Raw genomic sequence first — 21421 nt, 5'->3', positions numbered from 1 at the left:
TTGGATCCCTCCAATTCTCTTTCTGAATCCCTTAAAATCTGCCTTTCTGAAATCTAACCTTGACGTCTGAGTCTTCACAGGTCTTCCACCTCTAGTTATCCAAAATTCTAAAATAGCATGGTCGCTACCTCCTAGGGTCCCAGCCACTTTTACCTCCTCAACCATTTCCTCCCTGTTTATAAGGATTAGATCCAAGGTAGCAGTTCCCCTTGTTTTCTCCCTTACCTTTTGGAAGATAAAGTTGTCAGCAAGAGAGGATAAGAATTTCCTTGACCTGTTAGTTTTGCCTGAGAGAGATTCCCAACAAATGTCTGGATAGTTGAAATCTCCCATGACAACTATGTCATATTTTTTGGAGAACTTGGCCATCTGATGCATAAAGAGTTCATCTATATCTTCGGCTTGCACAGGCGGCCTGTAGTAAATGCCTACAATGGTGTCCTTTCCATTGTTCTGTCCTTGTATTCTTACCCAAACAGTTTCCACAGAACTCCCAGTCTCTGAAGCTTCAATCTCTGTGCAGATATACGAGTTTCGAACATACAATGCGACACCCCCTCCTCGTTTATCAAGTCTGTTTCTTGCAAATAAGTTGTATCCTTCTAGTCTTGTATTCCAATCATGTGTATTGTCCCACCAAGTTTCAGTGATTCCAATTACATCATATTTCTTTTCCTGTGTTAGTAGTTCCAATTCTCCTTGTTTGTTGCCCATGCTTTGTGCATTAGTATAGAAACATTTTAGTTTGTGATTGGTTTCTCTTTCTCCAATATTTTTATTAATTAGATTCTTTCGTCTTTGTTCTTCCTTTCCACTTCTAATAGCAGAGTTCTCAATAGCATTTGTCAGGTGTATGGCTTTTTCTGGTCTTTTGCTTCCCTTCCCATGTTGTTCTAGTTTAAAGCTCTCCTTACAAGTGTAGCAAGGCGACTTCCAAATACATGCTTTCCAGTCTTCGTAAGGTGCACCCCATCTCTAGCAAGTAGTCCATCGTATAAGTAGTTCACTCCATGATCCAGAAATCCAAATCGTTGCTGACGGCACCATCGACGTAGCCAGTTGTTCACCTGCAGAATCTTATTCCACCTCCTTGTTCCATGGCCATCCACTGGGAGGATGGAAGAGAAGACCACCTGCGCTCCCAGTTCTTTCACTTTCTTGCCTAAGTCTTCAAAGTCTCTGCAGATGATTTCCAGGTCGTTTCTTGCGGTGTCATTTGTCCCCACATGTAGTAGCAGGAATGGGTAGTCATCTGTAGGTCTGAAGAGTCCTGATATCCTGTCAGACACATCTTTAATTTTTGCACCTGGAAGACAGCACATTTCTCTTGTAGTTATATCCGGTCTGCAGATAGCGGCCTCTGTTCCTCTCAACAGGGAATCCCCCATGACCACCACTCTCCGTTTCTTCTTCACAACATTTTTCTTTCTCCATCCAGGAGGACTCTGAGGGCGTACAAGGTTGCTGTTTGTTGGCAAAGTCTTATCCTGATGTATTTCTTCATCGTTTTCCTGCGTGAGAGCCTGGTACTGGTTTCTGAGCAGTATGGGTGCTGACTGCCTCCTGATCCTCCTGCTTCTCTGGGTCACATGTCTCCATTCCTCTGTTTCTTCAGGTGCACTTCGAATTTCTTCTCTTTCTGTAACATGAAGAGATAATTCTGCTCTGTCCAAGAACTCTTCACCTTCCTTAATGATCTTCAACGTAGCTAACCTCTCTTCGAGATTTTGCAACTTTTCCTCCAACAGGGACACAAGCTTGCATTTGTGGCATGTGAAGTTTGGCTTTTCCACTGGTAAATCTGTGAACATGTAGCAAGAAATGCAGCTCACCAAATGGCTCCTGGCCTCTTCCATCTTGAGATTTCTTAAGAACGATGAAAGATGAGCCAAATTTCGCGCGCCGAAATTTCATATCATATTCACATCATATTTTGAATGTGTACACTATCCATACATGTTATCCGGGGAAACGGTACCCTTTCTAACCTTTGTGCAATCACGTGCAATCCATACTGGGCCTAACACCGTCTGAGCCTGCCTCCTGAGACATATATTTTGAATGTGTACGCTATCCATACATGTTATCCGGGGATACGGTACCCTTTCTAACCTTTGTGCAATCACGTGCAATCCATACTGGGCCTAACACCGTCTGAGCCTTCCTCCTGAGACATATATTTTGAATGTGTACGCTATCCATACATGTTATCCGGGGAAACGGTACTCTTTCTAACCTTTGTGCAATCACGTGCAATCCATACTGGGCCTAACACCGTCTGAGCCTGCCTCCTGATGTATAGACATATATTTTGAATGTGTACGCTATCCATACATGTTATCTGGGGATACGGTACCCTTTCTAACCTTTGTGCAATCACGTGCAATCCATACTGGGCCTAACACCGTCTGAGCCTGCCTCCTGAGATATATATTTTGAATGTGTACGCTATCCATACATGTTATCTGGAGATACGGTACCCTTTCTAACCTTTGTGCAATCACGTGCAATCCATACTGGGCCTAACACTGTCTGAGCCTGCCTCCTGAGACATATATTTTGAATGTGTACGCTATCCATACATGTTATCCGGGGAAACGGTACCCTTTCTAACCTTTGTGCAATCACGTGCAATCCATACTGGGCCTAACACCGTCTGAGCCTGCCTCCTGATGTATAGACATATATTTTGAATGTGTACGCTATCCATACATGTTATCTGGGGATACGGTACCCTTTCTCACCTTTGTGCAATCACGTGTAATCCATACTGGGCGTGAGAACGGCTGGCGAGCTGTTAAGCAAGCTACAGCACCTGTGGTTTGCACACGTAAGTTTTTCATTTTTTCAGGAATGATGGTTAGGCCTAATTCCGGAACTGCGGTTGACCTGCACTTACTGGGAAATCATTGTTCGCGGGTAATAATTGTAATCAGTGATCCCCATCACTAACATTGTTCAGCGGGTTATCTGCACCTGTAAGCGACAAACGCTGGCCTTTTCAGCGTAGCGCACATGCAGCCACGGACATGTAAGGGCATGACACACCAGTTATTGGCCAATCTCATGTGCCAGAGCCTCACGTGTCCCTCTAGTAAGCCGGACTCGGACCGCAGGGCATGACGGAGTCTCGTTCGTTAACGGAATTAAGCTTGCAATGTGTGCATCTGTTCTGTAGCTGGCATGGTTGAGGTTTCCCAGGTGGAGTCGAATTTAACCGTAGGCTCCACTCCTGGTGGTGCCCTTCTGGACATTCCTTTAAGGTTCAGCTTTGCAACCATACTGCCCACGTAAAACAAACACTTTGCCTTCATGAACGCTGTTTGGAGGGTCATGACTCGTGGGAATAACGCCGCCCAATCAGTTAACCTGCTAGAGAGATCCTTCGTTGCTCCCAAGCATGACATCACACTCCCTAGGAAGAAGGTAATGCCACTGTGGCGACCGTACTCCTGGGGGCGACACAAGTGCACTGATGCCCAGCCACTGCTCGATGAATCTGCTGGTACATTGACCCAGACCACTACATTCCCCTCGCACGCTACACGATCTGAATCTCACCCTGATGAAACTCAGGTTACCCTTCCCATATACAGTTCCATCTTACACGGTGACAAAGAGGAAGCTGCAGATGAAAGTGCAGGTTCGGCCCACCCGCCATCAGACACACCACCGTACTATCAGGGGCCCTGTGCCAGTGCCGTCGCCAACGAGTGGCCCCCCCCTGCTTGCCCAGGATCACAGCACTTGCAAAGTTGAAATACTGTGCAGTGAGATGGAAGATGGGGACGACGAGGAATCCAGACAAGTACAGGGATTCCCTAGCGAGGAGACTTATTTGATTGTTTTCAATGTTGGGACAGCAATTTTTGGGGAGCACTATACTCTGGAGAATGATAGATGGGGCCCACCATACACTGGAACATTCCAAAGGTGGACATCAGACACTGGAGCAGCATTTACAGGGCCCATTATACACTAGAGCATTAGAAATGGGGCCCATTATGTTTGGAGCATTATTTGGGCCCATAAGACAGTGGAGCTTCATCCATGGGGACCAACATATACTGTAGCATTATGTGGAGCTCATCATATGCTGTATGGAACATTATATGGGACCAATGATTCTGTATGGAGAAATAGATGGGCCGCGTCATGAGATGTAAAAAGTGAGGTATTTTTCATTGTACTATACCGCTATTTCTCTGCCGTATCGGAGCATGATGAGTTGTGGTATGTGTTAAGGGGGCGCTCTTTCGCCCAGGGCACATGAAAACCTGCAGCCAGCCCTCCCCCCCACAACTTTAGCCAAATAACCCCCATTTTTCAGTGCGTAACTTGTATTATGAAGTTAATTAAGGTTGACAAGCTTAAGTAAGAAGAATTGATGCTTTTGGCATTCAAATGGGCACTGTAGGTGTGTTTCCTGTCCTCCTCTCACTGCCGACTTTTATTCCCCATTGACTTACATTGGGTTTCGTGTTTCGGGACGACCCCGACTTTTCCCTATAATCGGACGATCTTGCTCGACCCGACTTTTGGAAAAGTCGGGTTTCACGAAACGAAACGCGACCCTAAAAAACCAAAAGTCGCTCAACTCTATATATGACTGTTATGGTTAATATTTTATTTCTTGCTTTTATTATCATTTAAAGAATGGTAAACAGCCAACATTCTTTATGTGGTCAGAAACTACTTTTCAGGCATAGAGTAAAACTGAGAAGGGAAGGAGCGCTATATTCGAGTGCAGATTTCTATACATTGTGCCCAACTTGTGCTTCCTTAGCCAAATACCCATAAGGTAGGTGGCTCTCCTAACAACATTATTGGAAAATGTGGATGATGACTGCAGTTTAGGCACATTGTGGGGCTCAGAAGAGAGGGGCAGCATTTTGATTTTGGAGCTCTGCTTTTACTGGATTTATTTTGGAGGGAGCCATGTTACTTTTCTAGAGCCTTTCTTGCTATCAGTAGCATATAAACACTCTATATTTCTGTTAACAGGTGAATTGGGACTTGTTTTTTGTTTTTTGAGTTGAAGCTTTTATTGGTGGCATTTTAGGGTACAGAACATTTTAGATTAATTCACATTTATCGTGTGCTCTGTGCTGAGCACTTACAATTTTAATCTAAATATCTGAAATGTGTGATTGAGATGAAATCCCCAATGGATCCATTCACTAATGAGGCAGGCAGAGTTGATTCAGACCCTGTTTGGCCTGTGTTCAGTGATGTCCATCTTTTCTGAGGTGCACAAAACTGTGGCCAACAAACTGAGTTTTTTTGGGCATGCCTAAAAAGACGACTAAAAGATGTTCTTCGCTAGATCATAAGCCAGACGGAGTCCAAAATGACTCCATCTTCCTCATTATAGGGAATGTTCTATCGGGGATTTTATGTGAATCATGTATTTTAGAGAGATTTTCATGGAATCCCCAATGTAAGTACACAGTGTAGAGCACATAGTTGGGAAGTAAAATGAGCAAATCAACAACAGTTCAGGAGTTAATTACATATGTATTTTTTGTGCTGTTCAGCTTCTGGTATAGGTAATAAGTAGTGTTGAGCATTCCGATACCGCAAGTATCGGGTATCGGCCGATACTTGCTGTATCGGAATTCCGATACCGACTTCCGATATTTTTTCAATATCGGAATTCGGCATCGGAATCGGAAGTTCAGTTGATTGACGGCCTGACGTCATCATGATGCGCGGTGTGTGCGCATCATGATGCGCCGTCATTTCGGGCCTTCCGGGGGTCTCTGCCGGCCTGCCGGGGGGCTGTGCCGGCCTGCCGGGGGGCTGTGTGGACTGCCCGGGGTCTGTACCGGCCTGCCGGTGGTCTGTGCACCCTGTGGGGGTCTGTACCGGCCTGCCGGGGGGCTGTGCCGGCCTGCCGGGGGGCTGTGCTGATGTCCGGGGGTCTGTGCAAGCATCGTCCGATGGGACTACAAGTCCCATCGGGCGATGCCTGCTACCATGACAGTGATTGACACATTAGCCAATGATGGGACAGTAGTAGTCCCATCATCCGGCTAATGTGTTAAATGTTAAAAAAAAGAAAAAAAAAATACTACATACATACTACATGCATGCTACATACATACTACATACATACTACATATATACTACATGCATGCTACATACATACTACATGCATGCTACATACATACTACATGCTACATACATACTACATACATACTACATACATGCTACATGCATGCTACATACATACTACATGCTACATACATACTACATACATGCTACATACATACTGCATGCTACATACATACTACATACATACTACATACATACTACATGCATGCTACATACATACTACATATATACTACATGCATGCTACATACATACTACATGCTACATACATACTACATATATACTACATACATACTACATACATGCTACATACATACTGCATGCTACATACATACTACATACATACTACATGCATGCTACATGCATGCTACATACATACTACATATATACTACATGCATGCTACATACATACTGCATGCTACATACATACTACATACATACTACATACATACTACATACATACTGCATGCTACATACATACTACATACATACTACATACATACTACATACATACTACATGCTACATACATGCTACATACATACTGCATGCTACATACATACTACATACATACTACATACATACTACATACATACTACATGCATGCTACATACATACTACATGCATGCTACATACATACTACATATATACTACATGCATGCTACATACATACTACATGCTACATACATACTACATATATACTACATACATACTACATACATGCTACATACATACTGCATGCTACATACATACTACATACATGCTACATACATACTACATGCATGCTACATATATACTACATGCATGCTACATACATACTACATATATACTACATGCATGCTACATACATACTACATGCTACATGCATGCTACATACATACTACATACATACTACATGCTACATACATACCACATATATACTACATACATACAATACATTCATACAATACATACATAGACATACAGTACATATAACATAGAGTAACATACTTACCAATACTTGTCACATTGTTCCCCGAAGCCATTGTCTTTTCCGGGATAAATATTAACATAACAAACCACAAAAATACTCACCGACGATCCGAAGCAGTCCACGAGTGTGTCCCACGACGATCTTGGGTAGAGAACTGCAGCATCAGATGATGCTGCCGTTCTCTACGGGCTGCAGGAATCCAATGACGGAAGGTAGGTATCCTTCCGCACTGTATTCCTCCGCCACTTAAAAAAAAAAAAGTCCCTAGTCTCACTTTATGCCATTGCTGCGTGGGAATTTCCCACACAGCAATGGCATAAAGTGAGACTAGGGACTTTTTTTTTTTTAAGTGGCGGAGGAATACAGTGCGGAAGGATACCTACCTTCCGTCATTGTATTCCTGCAGCCCGTAGAGAACGGCAGCAACAGCTGATGCTGCAGTTCTCTACCCAAGATCGTCGTGGGACACACTCGTGGACTGCTTCGGATCGTGGGTGAGTATTTTTGTGGTTTGTTATGTTAATATTTATCCCGGAAAAGACAATGGCTTCGGGGAACAATGTGACAAGTATTGGTAAGTATGTTACTCTATGTTATATGTACTGTATGTCTATGTATGTATTGTATGAATGTATTGTATGTATGTAGTATATATGTGGTATGTATGTAGCATGTAGTATGTATGTAGTATGTATGTAGCATGTAGTATGTAGCATGCATGTAGTATATATGTAGTATGTATGTAGCATGTAGTATGTATGTAGCATGCATGTAGTATATATGTGTTATGTATGTAGCATGTAGCATGCATGTAGCATGCATGTAGTATATATGTAGTATATATGTGGTATGTATGTAGCATGCAGTATGTATGTAGCATGCATGTAGTATGTATGTTGCATGTAGTATTTATGTAGTATGCATGTTGTATGTATGTAGCATGTAATTTTTTTTTTTTTTTTTACATTTAACACATTAGCCGGATGATGGGACTACTACTGTCCCATCATTGGCTAATGTGTCAATCACTGTCATGGTAGCAGGCATCGCCCGATGGGACTTGTAGTCCCATCGGACGATGCCTGCACAGACCCCCGGAGCCTGCACAGACCACCGGCAGGCCGGCACAGCCCCCCGGCAGGCCGGCACAGCCCCCCGGAGCCTGCACAGCCCCCCGGCAGGCCGGCACAGCCCCCCGGCAGGCCGGCACAGCCCCCCGGAGCCTGCACAGACCACCGGCAGGCCGGCACAGACCACCGGAGCCTGCACAGACCCCCTGGCAGGCCGGCACAGCCCCCCGAAAGGCCCGTACAGACCCCAGAGAGGCTGTACAAGGGCAGGAAAGGGTTTTTCTTATTCCGATACCGGAAGTCTCATAGACTTGAATGGGACTTCCGGTATCGGAATCGGCGATACCGATACTTTTTTTAAAGATCGGCCGATACCATCCGATACGATACTTTGAAGTATCGGACGGTATCGCTCAACTCTAGTAATAAGACATCTTTATTCTTCAAGTCACTACCAGATTTTAATTTTTTTTTTCAGCTATGCCAATTCTATTTATATACATCTTTTTGATTGTATTTTATTCTTCGTTTTGTTTGGCTACATGATGAAAAAACATAATTTTTGCTATTTTTTTATAATGGTATTAAGGGAATCATAGAATGTTAGAGTTTGGAAGGGACCTCTTGGGTCAACTGGTCCAACCTGCTTTTTAAAGCAGGATTCACTAAATCATCCCAATAGAATCATAGAATATTAGAAGGGATTAAATAATGTAACAGTTTTATAGGTCAGGTTGTTCTGGATGCTGTGATACTAAATATGTGTACATTTACTGGAGTAATATTTTTTGACTTTCTGTTGGGTTTTTGTTTTTTAATATTTTTATTACTTTTTTACTTCTATGGGACTTCAAATTGTACTATTTTGATTGTCGGTATAATGTCATGCATTATAGCTCTTGTTGTTACACTTACAAGACACCATTTAGACCTTGCTCCTGGCACGTTCTAACAGGCCAACATAGCTGTCAAAACCCAGAGTTCATTATTTGACCTCCAGTTGCCATGACTGGTATAGGCAACCCGTGATTATATTGCAGGGTGCCTATTGGGTGGTATAGGGAGCCTCCTCCTTCTGCTAGCCTTCTAAATGCTGCGATCACTATTCATTGAAGAGGTTGAACAACCAGCCGCAGTGCGGGTACCTCCCCTGGCTGTGATAGCTGCAGCTTTCAGCTATGACTTAAGCCGAATGCTTCCGACGGCGATCGTGACGTATCTGTACATCAATCTGTGATAACCCCTTCTCCATCTTGATGAACAGTTACATCATATGTTGTGAAGGAGTTAAAACCATGGCATGACCACTGTGTATGTAAGCAGCCTAAAAAAAATGTGAAAATCGGAAAAAAAATGACAAAAATCAAAAAGTTCTTTAAAGTTCTAAACTAAAGAAGACGCAAAACAATACAACAAAGAGAAATGCCATCAAAGCATTACATATTAATTGAACAGCATTACCCATTAATGTAGTGGAGACGTGTAAACAAAACACTTGTAAATTACTCTTTGATTTTTGCCTGAATCCCTTGGAAGGAAGATCAATTCCCAGGCTTAGATTTATTCAGGTCGGAGTATTCTGCAGTATTGACTCAGTGCTATAAGGGTGCTCCTTCAAGGTATTGTTCATCCAACTCTTTTGAACTTTAAACCTTTTACAGATATAACTGGATCAACAAAGTGAGATCAAATCTGGAAATCACAGCTTGAATCGTCAGTCCGAGTGAAGTCATGCGGAAAATGAAAGGTATCTGACAGAACAAGACTGCGGTCAGAGAGACATGACAAAGCAACAGTAAAGGGCAAAAAGATGAGCAGAAAAAAAGAAGAAGCAGACAGGGGATGGCCTCATGGTGAGATCCCAAGATAAGAGCCTTGTATGCATAGACCATAGAAAGCTCAGACTTTCAATAGGAACTTTGATTGGAGCAAAGAAATCTGACAGAATTTTTCGATTCCCAAGATAAACTTTTTTTTTTTGCAATTTAGTTTTGGAAAAAGCAAAAAGGTATAAAAGAAAATAAAAATTCTACTTTTTCATTCTTTCAGTTATTTTATTTATTAGATTGGATTTATTCTTAAAGAAATTGATGATAAATGCTAAAGAGCCAGTACTATTAATGGCTTTAGGGTAGGTGGGGGGGACTTGGTTAGATTTTGGTCTAGTTCAGGATATTGAGGTTGTTTCTTTAAAATCAATACATCAATGTTCCAAGCTGCTTAACCACTTTTTATCTTCCAAATAAAGAGGTCGTTATGCTCTTAGCATGATTTTTTATGGCTTTGTTTTTCCACGACAAGACTTATGATTTCGAAGCATCGCACGCACACTTAAATACATGAAGGCTATTGATTTCCTTGCTACATTGTTGTGCACTGATCTGTGGATTGCTGTTAATTGGTATTTCCAGTGAATGGATGATATCTATAAATGAACTTGCTATGTGACATCCTGAAATGAGATCCTGTCAAGATAACAGGAGAGCCTGATCCCCAGCCGCTGTCCACCTGCTGCTCTTTACTCTGCACACAACTGCCGGTGCTCACACCCTTGTCTTTTCAACAGACAGGCTGCAGGTCTTCAAAATCGAAAGGCGTATAATAACAGAAATTCACCTTTTATTAAGTTAAAACAAAAATTAGATTTTTCAGATTTCCCATTTATGTTATGCCGTAAAATGTGCGAAAATTAAAGGAAATTAACAGACCTTTACAAGAATAAAAATACAGTTAAATATTTTTTCAATCCAATTATTTTGTTACGCCTTTTAAATTTTTATTCCTTGTTAGGGCTTGTGCAGATGACCGTAGTATCAATCTGAGCGTGTTCTGCCAAAACAAAGAATCCTACTCGAAGCTAAAGTTATTCAATCATACAGTGCACATGTCCGATCTTTCTCCTTGGACCAAGTTGTCCGAGGAAGAAAACTGCAGCATGTGCAATGTGTCTCCGATAATCGCATGGCATTGACCCATTTATGTCTATGGGTCTACAAAAAAAAGACCGTATTTGGATGACATCTGAATGCAAACCGATTTTTACGGACAGGTTAAATGGAGAAGATGGAGAAACTTTTTTTTATTCTCAACAGCCACAAAAAACATATTCCTCTCTGTTCACACTTTGATCAAACTCTGAATCCGATCAAAGTCTGATTAGCCTACTTGAACCATTTCTCTCAGATGGAGACCAGTCGTGTAACCTTAGCCTCAGAGTGAGTCTCTTGAATTTTGCTTGTCAAATTCAATTGATTTGGTAAACCAAATTGATTTGATCTGACTCAAATCAATCTAACATATATTATGACAAGTAATGAGCGAAAGTACTCAGTGACACTTGGTTATCATTCGAGTATTTCGGTGCTTGGATGTACTCGTTACTCGGTGAGTAATGAGCGGTGCTCTATGTAAAACTCAAATTCCTCCCCCCGCATTTTTGGCACCTGTTGCACAACCAATAAGCATGCGGGAGTTGCCTGCACCCCACTATAATGGTGTAGCCATCTTTTATGGCATTACTGTGATTGGCTGGCTGTATTACCTTATCAGAGTTTAAAAAAGGACAGGCACCGCCTGGCTTGGCACACTGACGCCATTGCACAGCTCTGTGACATTTCGTATTTGAGGGAGAGAGTGCTTGTCTATGCCTGTTTGTGCAGTATTAAGAATCAGAGGCCGTAATGTCGATACTGGTGCTGAAGCTGAACCATACTCAATTTCCTCCTAAGGGTTAATTGTTTGCTTTGCTGTTTGAATCACATAAGGGAAAGGAGTAGGAGGGGAAATAGAGTCACAGGAGTAGGGAATGTGATAGAATCCAATATGTTGACAGAGATTAGGACTGTGCAGTCCATTGGCAAATATACAGATGCAGCTTTTTTAGTGGGGGAGGTGAAAACATTGAACATACATTGATCCATCAAGTATTATGTTATTTGTGTTACCCTTGTGTTATATAACTCTCCAAAACACATAATTTTTTTTTATCTAGGTTAAATTTCTTACCCATGCACAATTCTGTGTTCTGGATGAATTGTTTCATATGCAGGGGTATTTCACAAAATTAGAATATCATCAAAAAGTTAATTAATTAATAAGTGAAACTCATATATTATATAGAGTCATTGCAAACAGAGTGATCCATTTCAAGTGTTTATTTCTGTTAATGTTGATGGTTATGGCTTACAGCCAATGAAAACCCAAAAGTCATTATCTCAGTAAATTAGAAAACTTTATAACGCCAGCTTGAAAAATGATTTTAAAATCCGAAATGTTGGCCTACTGAAATGTATATTCAGTAAATGCAGTCAATACTTGGTCGGGGCTCCATATGCATCAATTCCTTCAGCTCATCTGCATTTTTGGATCTGGTGTCTCTCATCTTCCTTTTGACAATACCCCATAGAGGTTAAGGTCAGGAAAGGTTTGCTGGCCAATCAAGCACAGTGATACTGTTGTTTTTAAACCACTTTTGGCAGTGTGGACAGGTAAATTACTATGATATTATCTAACAATACAAAAAGGCATTTAGAAAACTGTCTGGATTGCAGTGCTCATCCATACACTATTTCATACTCTATTATTCAAAGCCCTTATTAGCATAGCAAGCAATATAAATATAAATACTTTTTTTTAAACCTCATTTGTACAGAAAAATGTCATACATGGCTGGTTAGGCAGAGAATTTACTCATAAATAAGTGAATTATCTTGGCTTTAAGGGCATAGGGGACCTGACAGGTTTCCATTAAACAGGTCTACTAAATCAGACTTACAGTTCATTATCTCATTTCAGTATAAAAAATTGTTTGCAGATTTTTGCTTTAGGGCTCAGTCACACTACCATATAATATGGCTAAAAGCTAACATGGCTATATAACATGGGTGAATGCTATGCAGCATCAATAGTAAAAAGTTGGTAACACTTGTCAAGCACTATGCTTGACAAGTGTGGCCAACCTGTCAATCACTTTTCAAGCAATGCTTCAAATCGCTTGGAAAGCGCAAGCATTCCGCAAGATAAAAACACTTGCAAAACGCTTGTGTTTTGTGGGAAAATGCATGTGAATTCCGCATGCGTTTTACCTGCGGCAGGGAGTTGCGGAAATGCTGCGGAAATTTCAGCAGCATTTCTGCAACGTGGGCACTTAGCCTAATAGTTTCCACTAATTAACTGTACTATAAAGTTTCCACTACTTTATTATTATTATTTATTGTTATAGCACCATTTATTCCATGGCGCTTTACATGTAAGGAGGGGTATACATAATAAAAACAAGTACAGTAATCTTATACAATACAAGTCATAACTGGTACAGCAGGAGAGAGGACCCTGCCCACGAGGGCTCACAATCTACAAGGGATAGGTGAGGATAAAGTAGGCGAGGGTAGAGCTGGTCATGCAGCGGTTTGGTCGAACGGTGGTTACTGCAGGTTATAGGCTTGTCGGAAGAGGTGGGTCTTCAGGCTCTTTTTGAAGGTTTCGATGGTAGGTGAGAGTCTGATATGTTGTGGTAGAGGGTTCCAGAGTAAGGGTGATGCGCGAGAGAAATCTTGTATGCGATTGTGGGAAGAGGAGATAAGAGGGGATTAGAGAAGGAGATCTTGTGAGGATCTGAGGTTGCGTGCAGGAACTACTTTGATGTGATACACAAATAATTATTATTACTATGTTGTGGGTAAAATTGGTAAAGTATTGCATCCAAACTGCAATTTGTAAGAAAGATTTTTTTCCCTTTTATTTATTTATTTTTTTTGTTGAATCAAAGAGTTATACAGTATCTCTGTATCAATGGTATAAAATAAAACTTCTATTATTATTGTAATGCCTGTTTAATATAAGAACTCCAAAGCAGCAACTAATGTAAATATTCACTTCAATTTCACTTACAGTGAATGTTTAAAAGCATAAGTTGGCAGTCTTTGTATAATACACTATATACTCGCTAGGATTTCAGTTTCATCCTTCAGTGAAATTGGCAGAAGCCTGTTTCATTTGGAATTTGAAATGAGAAATATCATGCAAGTCTGCTTCAGCAATTTAAACTTTAAATAAAAACCCGCTACCACAGATGGCATTGGAAATTGACACCTGCATAGATGATAACTTTCTGTCTCATTTTTTTTAGGTTTTCTAGCAAAAGAAAATGAGCCGAATCTGGTAAAGAATTCTTCAAAATAAGGTTGCGAAATAAGTTTGAAAAAAAAAAACCCCATAATGGATGGTTTGTTCTTTTTTGTTGGACAATTATGCCATAATTTGTTACTTTAAAAATGTTTATGTGTAGTTATAGACTGCAGAGAGAAATTTCCATATGCAAATATACAATATGTTAGGGAAAAGAGTACTTGGATTTTCAAGAAAATTATTTTAATACGAGACTTTTTTATCTTGCCTATAACACGTATTAAATTAAACATATCTTTCCCTAAGGACCAACAATTCTTTTAATAAATATATACATTTGCAAAATTTTATTTTGTATTTTAAATTACACACACAACTTGAAGTTGTCTTCTTCTTAAGGTCATGTACACAAGAAGACCTTTAGAAATAATCATTAAAAAAAATCTGTAATCGATTGCAGCCAAAAGCATATGCACAGGTTTTTTTTGTTGTTGTTTTTAACATTTTATGTTTATTATTATCTGGGGTCCAAAAAGACAGAACATACTAATGGACATTCAGTTTGCAGTAAACAACCTTGCCGGAAATCAATTTCACAGTAAAATCTACGCAACTTAGCCATTTTAGTCATGTTTAGTAACATATTTTTTTTCGGAGATAGAAGACATGTAACAAACTCATATCTTCTTTCTTTCTTTATTTTTTATAATCTTTATTTTTTTTTATATAGCGCTAATATATTCCGCAGCGCTTTACAGTTTGCACACATTTTCATCACTGTTCCAGATGGGGCTCACAATCTATATTCCCTATCAGTATGTCTTTGGAGTGTGGGAGGAATCTGTAGTGCCCGGAGGAAACCCACGCAAACATGGGGAGAACATACAAACTCCTTGCAGATGTTGTCCTTGATGGGATTCGAACCCAGGACTCCCAAAAACCACTGAGCCACCGTGCTACCCCATATCATCATATGTCCAATGTTAAGTGTAGTATACAGCCTCTGCAAACCATTGCATATCAGCCATCTGGAGACATCTCTACAAAGAGGAAAGTTACAGCGGGACACATCTTTTCAGTGGCCCAAGGTGTCCTGTGTTACAGATACTTATGAATCCACTGTATTCACCACTGGAAGCAATGTGTTCAAATAATATATGTATCAACCAATGGCAAGAGTAATAAATATCTATAAGGGACCTATATTATTTTCAGGTCACATCTTTTGGGATGATAGTGTTTCTAAGGTTAGACTAAATCTATGAATTTTCCATAAAAACCTTACATTTGTGGAAAATAAATTCAAGAATATTGCTACCGCCAAAACAAGGACTATATAGCTATTCACAAGCCTGTGGCTTTCCTGCTGTTGCAAAACTATAGTACAACTCTCAACCAGAGCTAATCAGGTCATGCAGAGGGCTTCCAGAAGGAGAGGCGTGAATATTACTCATCATGTTATTGCCTAGTGATCTCTCCAAAATATTTAATATTATCTCACATATCTCCTTATCATTGGTTATGTTGGTCAACTCTTTATTATCTCCAGTTGATGTCTGAAGGAGATGTGACAAATGATTAAAAAACATTCCAAAACTGTAAGTGGAATCCCATTTGTTCTAGATGGTGCCATCCTTGTTGCCGAATTAAACGGGTAAAAACTAGGGATGAGGAAATGTGCTCGATGATATTTGGACATCACTCTAGTATTTTGGTGCTCGGATGTGTTCAGCACTCGATGAGCATTATCCTGTGTTCGAATTTGAAACTTTAGTCCCCTCACCGCATGCTTGGCACCTGTTACACAATCAAGGAGAATGCGCAAATTGCCGTAGCCATCTTGGTAGGCGCATTACTGTGATTAGCTGGCCATGTGACATTATCAGCAGTTATAAAATAGCAACACCGCCATGTTCGAATCACTGACGCCATTGCACAACTCAGGGACAGTTCTTATTGAAGGGAGAGAATGCTTGTCAAGGGCTGTGTGCACAGTTGAATGAATCAGAGATCACTAGCATTGATACTGTTGCTGATTCTGAACCATCATACTAACAGCACTTGTAAGTGCTAAATCTGTGCTTTACTGTTTGTATCATATACATTCTGCATTTAGTCTAGAGAGAGACAGTTGCAGGAGCAGAGAGTGACAGAATTCAGTCTAAAGGCAGGGTTAGGGTTTGCAGTTCATAGCTAAATATATACAGTGGGGAAAAAGCATTTAGTCAGCCACCAATTGTGCAAGTTCTCCCACTTAAAAAGATGAGAGAGGCCTGTAATTCACATCATAGGTAGACCAATATTTTTCCCCACTGTATCTACTGCACGTGACCACTTTTTTGGGAGGGGTGACTAAATGGACTTAATTAACATCCATTGAGTATTACATGCTTTGTTGTACAGGGTAGGACATTTATATGGATACACCTGGGTGGGCCATGTATGTGGATACACCTAAATAAAATGGGAATGGTTGGTGATATCAACTTCCTGTTTGTGACACATTAGTATATGGGAGGGGGAAAACTTTTCAAGATGGGTGGTAACCATGGTGGCCATTTTGAATTCGTCCATTTTGGATCCAACTTTATTTTTTCCAACAGGAAAATGGTCATTTGACACATCAACCTTATTGAGAATTTCACAAGAAAAAAAATGGTGTGCTTGATTTACAAGTTTATGACCACTTATAAAATGTGTTCAAAGTGCTGCCCATTGAGTTGGATTGTCAATGCAACCCTCTTTTCCCACTCTTGACACACTGATAGCAACTCCGCAGAAGAAATGCTAGCACAGGCTTCCTGTAGCCGTTGTTTCAGATGCTGCATATCTCGTATCTTCACAGCATAAACAATTGCCTTCAGATGACCCCAAAGATAAAAGTTTAAGGGGGTCAGATCGGGAGACCTTGATGGCCATTCAACTGGCCCACGACGACTAATTCACTTTCCAGCAAACTGTTCATGTAGGAATGCTCGGACCTAACATCCATAATGTGGTGGTGTGTGCACCATCTAGCTGGAAAAACTAAAAGAGGGCAACACATCATCATGTAGCAATTTCAGATATTCAGTGGCATTGAGGTTTCCATTGTTGAAGAATGGCCCCACTATCTTTGTACCCCATATACCACACCATGCCATCATTTTTTGTGTTCCAACAGTCTTGGAAGGATCTATCCACTGTGGGTTAGTGTCACATCAATAGCGGTGGTTTTGTTTGTTAACTTCACCTTTCAAAAAAAGTTTGCCTCATCACTGATCATAATGTTCTGTGTAAACTGAGGGTCCTGTTCAAATTTTTGCTTTGCCCTTTCTGCAAATCGAGCTCGCCAATCTGGGCCATCCTGAATGAGATGCTGCAGCAGCTGGATTTTGTAAGGGTGCCATTTGTGAGTAGCTAAAATCCGCCGAAGGGATGTTCGACTGATTTCACTCTCCAGTGACATGTGGCAAGTTTTACGATGTGTGCTTTTGCTGAATGAAGCTAGGACAGCCACTGATGTTTCTTCATTAGTGATAGTTTTCTTGCATCCACATTTTGGCAAATCCAACACTGAGTCTGTTTTATGAAATTTAGCAAGCAGTTTGCTAACTGTATCATGGGAGATGGGTGGTCTCATAGAGTGTCTTGCATTGAAATCTGCTGCTATGACCCATGTACTGGCCATCAACACAATTTTTATCTGCTCCTCACGTGTTAACTTCTGCGACATGTCAATGGCTGTAAACAAAGAGAAACTTGTAAATAACCTATGAAAGAATAATGTTACATTAAAACCAAGCACACCATTGTTTTTCTTGTGAAATTCTTAATAAGTTTGATGTGTCACATGACCCTCTTCCCATTGAAAAAAATAAAGTTGGATCCAAAATGGCTGACTTCAGCATGGCCGCCATGGTCACCACCTATCTTGAAAAGTTTTCCCCCTCCCTATACTAATGTGCCACAAACAGGAAGTTGACATCACAACCATTCCCATTTTATTTAGGTACAGCCATATAAATAGCCCACCCTGTATATCAAAGAAGCCAGAGAGAGTTAGGCCATGTGCACACGCTGCTGATTCTGCTGCAGATCCGCAGCGGTTTTGAGCCTGCGGATCCGCAGCAGTTCCGCAGACAGTGTACATTACAATGTTATCCTATGGGATTTACAATCCACTGTGCACATGCTGCGGAAAAAACATGCGGAAAAGCACCTTTTTAACCGCAGCATGTCATTTCTCTTGGCAGTTCTGCAGCGGGTTTGCACCCATTGACTTGCATTGAGTCTGTGAATTCCGCAGCAAAACCGCAGATTGAAAAAAAGATCAGCATTTTTTACTGCTGTTTGGGGTGTCAAAACCACTGTAGAGGGAAGTGATGTCAGGCGGGAGGAAGAGGAAGTGTGTGGGTGGAGTGTAGTGTAGGGAAAAAGCTGTCACCATCATGGAGGGCTACCGTTGCATGGATATGGACGTTTGATTGACTTGGTATGTAGGTATGTATGTATGTGTCTGTGTGTCTGTCTGTGTGTGTCTGTGTGCATCAGTCTGTGTGCGTTATGAGTCTCCATGCGACGGTAGTCCCACAATTGTGCTCATTGGCTGCAAGGGACTGCTGCTCCCATCCGGCTATAGGATGGGAGAGTAGTCCCTGCGGCGATGGAGCACAATTGTTAAAGTGTTAAAACATTTAACAAAACACATATAGAAGACATACAACATACAATACATGTATACATGACAGACATGACATACAACATACACTATATACTCACCTTACAGACCATCTTGGTCCCCGAAGCCCTCGATCACCTAGGAAAGAAATAAAATAAAAAAGCACAAAAATACTCCCTGTCCGCAGAAATCCGCTAGAGCATCTGTCTCCGCAGAAGCAGTTGTTACAGAAAGAACTGCCTATCTGGTGCCAGGTGAGCCAAACAAGAAATAAAAAATGAGGATAAAAGCGTCAAATCCGCCACAGAGACTCTGGAGTTGATAAAAAAATCAACTTCAGAGGATCTGTTTGACTTTTTTGCTTTAACTATAGCAAGTAAAGCTCGCTCCCTGATGCCGGATAGGCAGTCTATTTTTATGAGTCTGGCACAGATGAGTCTCACAGCTTTGGAGGACCCTGCTCCAATCGCTCCATACAACAATATACTCATGGGTGTTTTCGGACTCTTCCGGCCCACACAAGTAACACAGCAGCCATCAAACTTAGGAACCTCCCAACGGATTGGACCCTCACCGCCAGCCTCCTTAAATTCTGAACACTCAGCATACTCATACGAATACTGCCCAGAGTATCAATTCTTATAAGAATATCAGTTGTAGACACCCAGTTTGTTTAGGGAAAATGTGCACCTTTATTTCATGTTCTCGCGTCTTACAATAACACTATGATGCAAGATGTAAACATAGTAAGGACGTGGATGATTGGCATTAAACCGGTCCCCAGGTTTTTCCTGTATTCTCGCTCAGTTCTCCAGCAACCTGTTCATAAGTGACCAGATCCCAACATATCTACTCTCCCCTGCTCTCCCATACCTGCTCTATGTTCCGGAGACCCAGATCACACTTTCGGGATCTTATAAAGCTTAGGTTGCTGACTGTGTACCACATTCCGCATCCAATGCAAGTCAGTAGTATCCGTCAAGAGATGTGTCTATTAGAAAAAATGGATAGCACTCAATTGCCATAATGCTGTCCATACTTTTGTCATTTTGCTCAGATTAGACATGTCTCTATGACCGACTGAAAGAGATATTTTTGGTCCACTGTAATAACATTAACAACATACTTTATAACAACAGATTGGCTGGTATTTATTTTTATGCCAGTTTTGCTTTCTCCACCATGTGGATTTTGGAATGTGTGGCACCTTGTTCAGGATATCTGTTTATATGAGCATTGTCCTAAAAACATTGTTGCACTAACGCTATGTACCAGATGCGTTTACGCACCCATAGACTGCCATAAATGAGCGCATCCCTAACGTATGTCATAATTGGCATGCGTTAGGCTAGGTTCACATTGCGTTATGGCAGTCCTTTCAATGCATGTGTTAAACTGACTGCGTTAACGCAACTTCTTTTTATGATTGCATCATGCCATCGCTCTAGCAGTGATGGACCCTTGAACACTGCAGCCCATGTCCAAGGATCCGTGACAGAATGACAGAACATCGCTTATGCATGCCAATTGTGACGTGCGTTAGCGATGCGCTCCTCTATGGCAGTTTATGGGTTTGTTAACGGATGTGTTACATAGTGTTAATGTCGCTATGTGACGGATGCGCTAAACACACATCGACGCAATGTGAACCCAGCCTTAGTGATGTGCTGTAATTCTGTGAGGACGCGGTCTGCAGCGTTCAAGGGTCCGTCACTGCTAGAGCAGATGGAGCAGCTGTGCTAGCGGAATCACATAACGCTATCATAAAAATAAATTGCGGTAGCACAGTCCATTTGCATGGGTTGAACGGGCTGCTCAAAAGCAATGTGAGCCTAGCCCAAGACATGTCATTATTTTTTGACATCTACTTTCGCTTACCTGCTGAGTGTGGCAATTGAAAATTTTCAGCAGAAGCTCAATAATCCTAATTCTATTGGGTCTGCGGAGCCGTAGCTGGGCGCTCTGCTGGGTGCTCTGCTGCTCAGTGCGCTGGGCGCTCTGCTGCTCATTTTCCCGTCCACTCATTGTGTTTTTTGGCAAGATGGAGAATAGAAGAAGAAGGGGCTGGACAAGGAAATGACATAATTTTTTTTTCTCCAGTCCAGTTTGTAAAACTTTATTGGTCTCCATTGCTTGAAAAAACACAGACAAATCCGCAGGCAAAAACGCTATGAAAACCGCAGCAAAAAGAGACCTGCGTTTTCTGCAAAGAGCTGCGTTTTTTGGTCAGATAAAATCCGCAGACAAATCTGCACTGTGTGCACATAGCCTTAGAATAATCAACCATGCACAAGTTTTTGCTCTTCCGATTGCTGTCAAAACCCCTTCCTCCAGAAGTGTAACTTAAAACTCACAAACCCCTATGAAAAAACTCTGAAAGGATACTTAACTGCTAAGCTCCATTTATACTACTGGTGTCTGCTATAGAACAAATCTCCTGAAATTCAATTTGTGCAGATTTTCTCAATCTGCAGAAAGA

Source organism: Dendrobates tinctorius, unplaced genomic scaffold (assembly GCF_039654945.1).
Source record: "Dendrobates tinctorius isolate UK_male_01 unplaced genomic scaffold, ASM3965494v1 ptg000113l, whole genome shotgun sequence".
NCBI classification, from domain to species: Eukaryota; Metazoa; Chordata; class Amphibia; order Anura; family Dendrobatidae; genus Dendrobates; species Dendrobates tinctorius.
The sequence above is the reverse complement of the archived record's forward strand: the minus strand, read 5'-3'. Positions refer to the sequence as shown.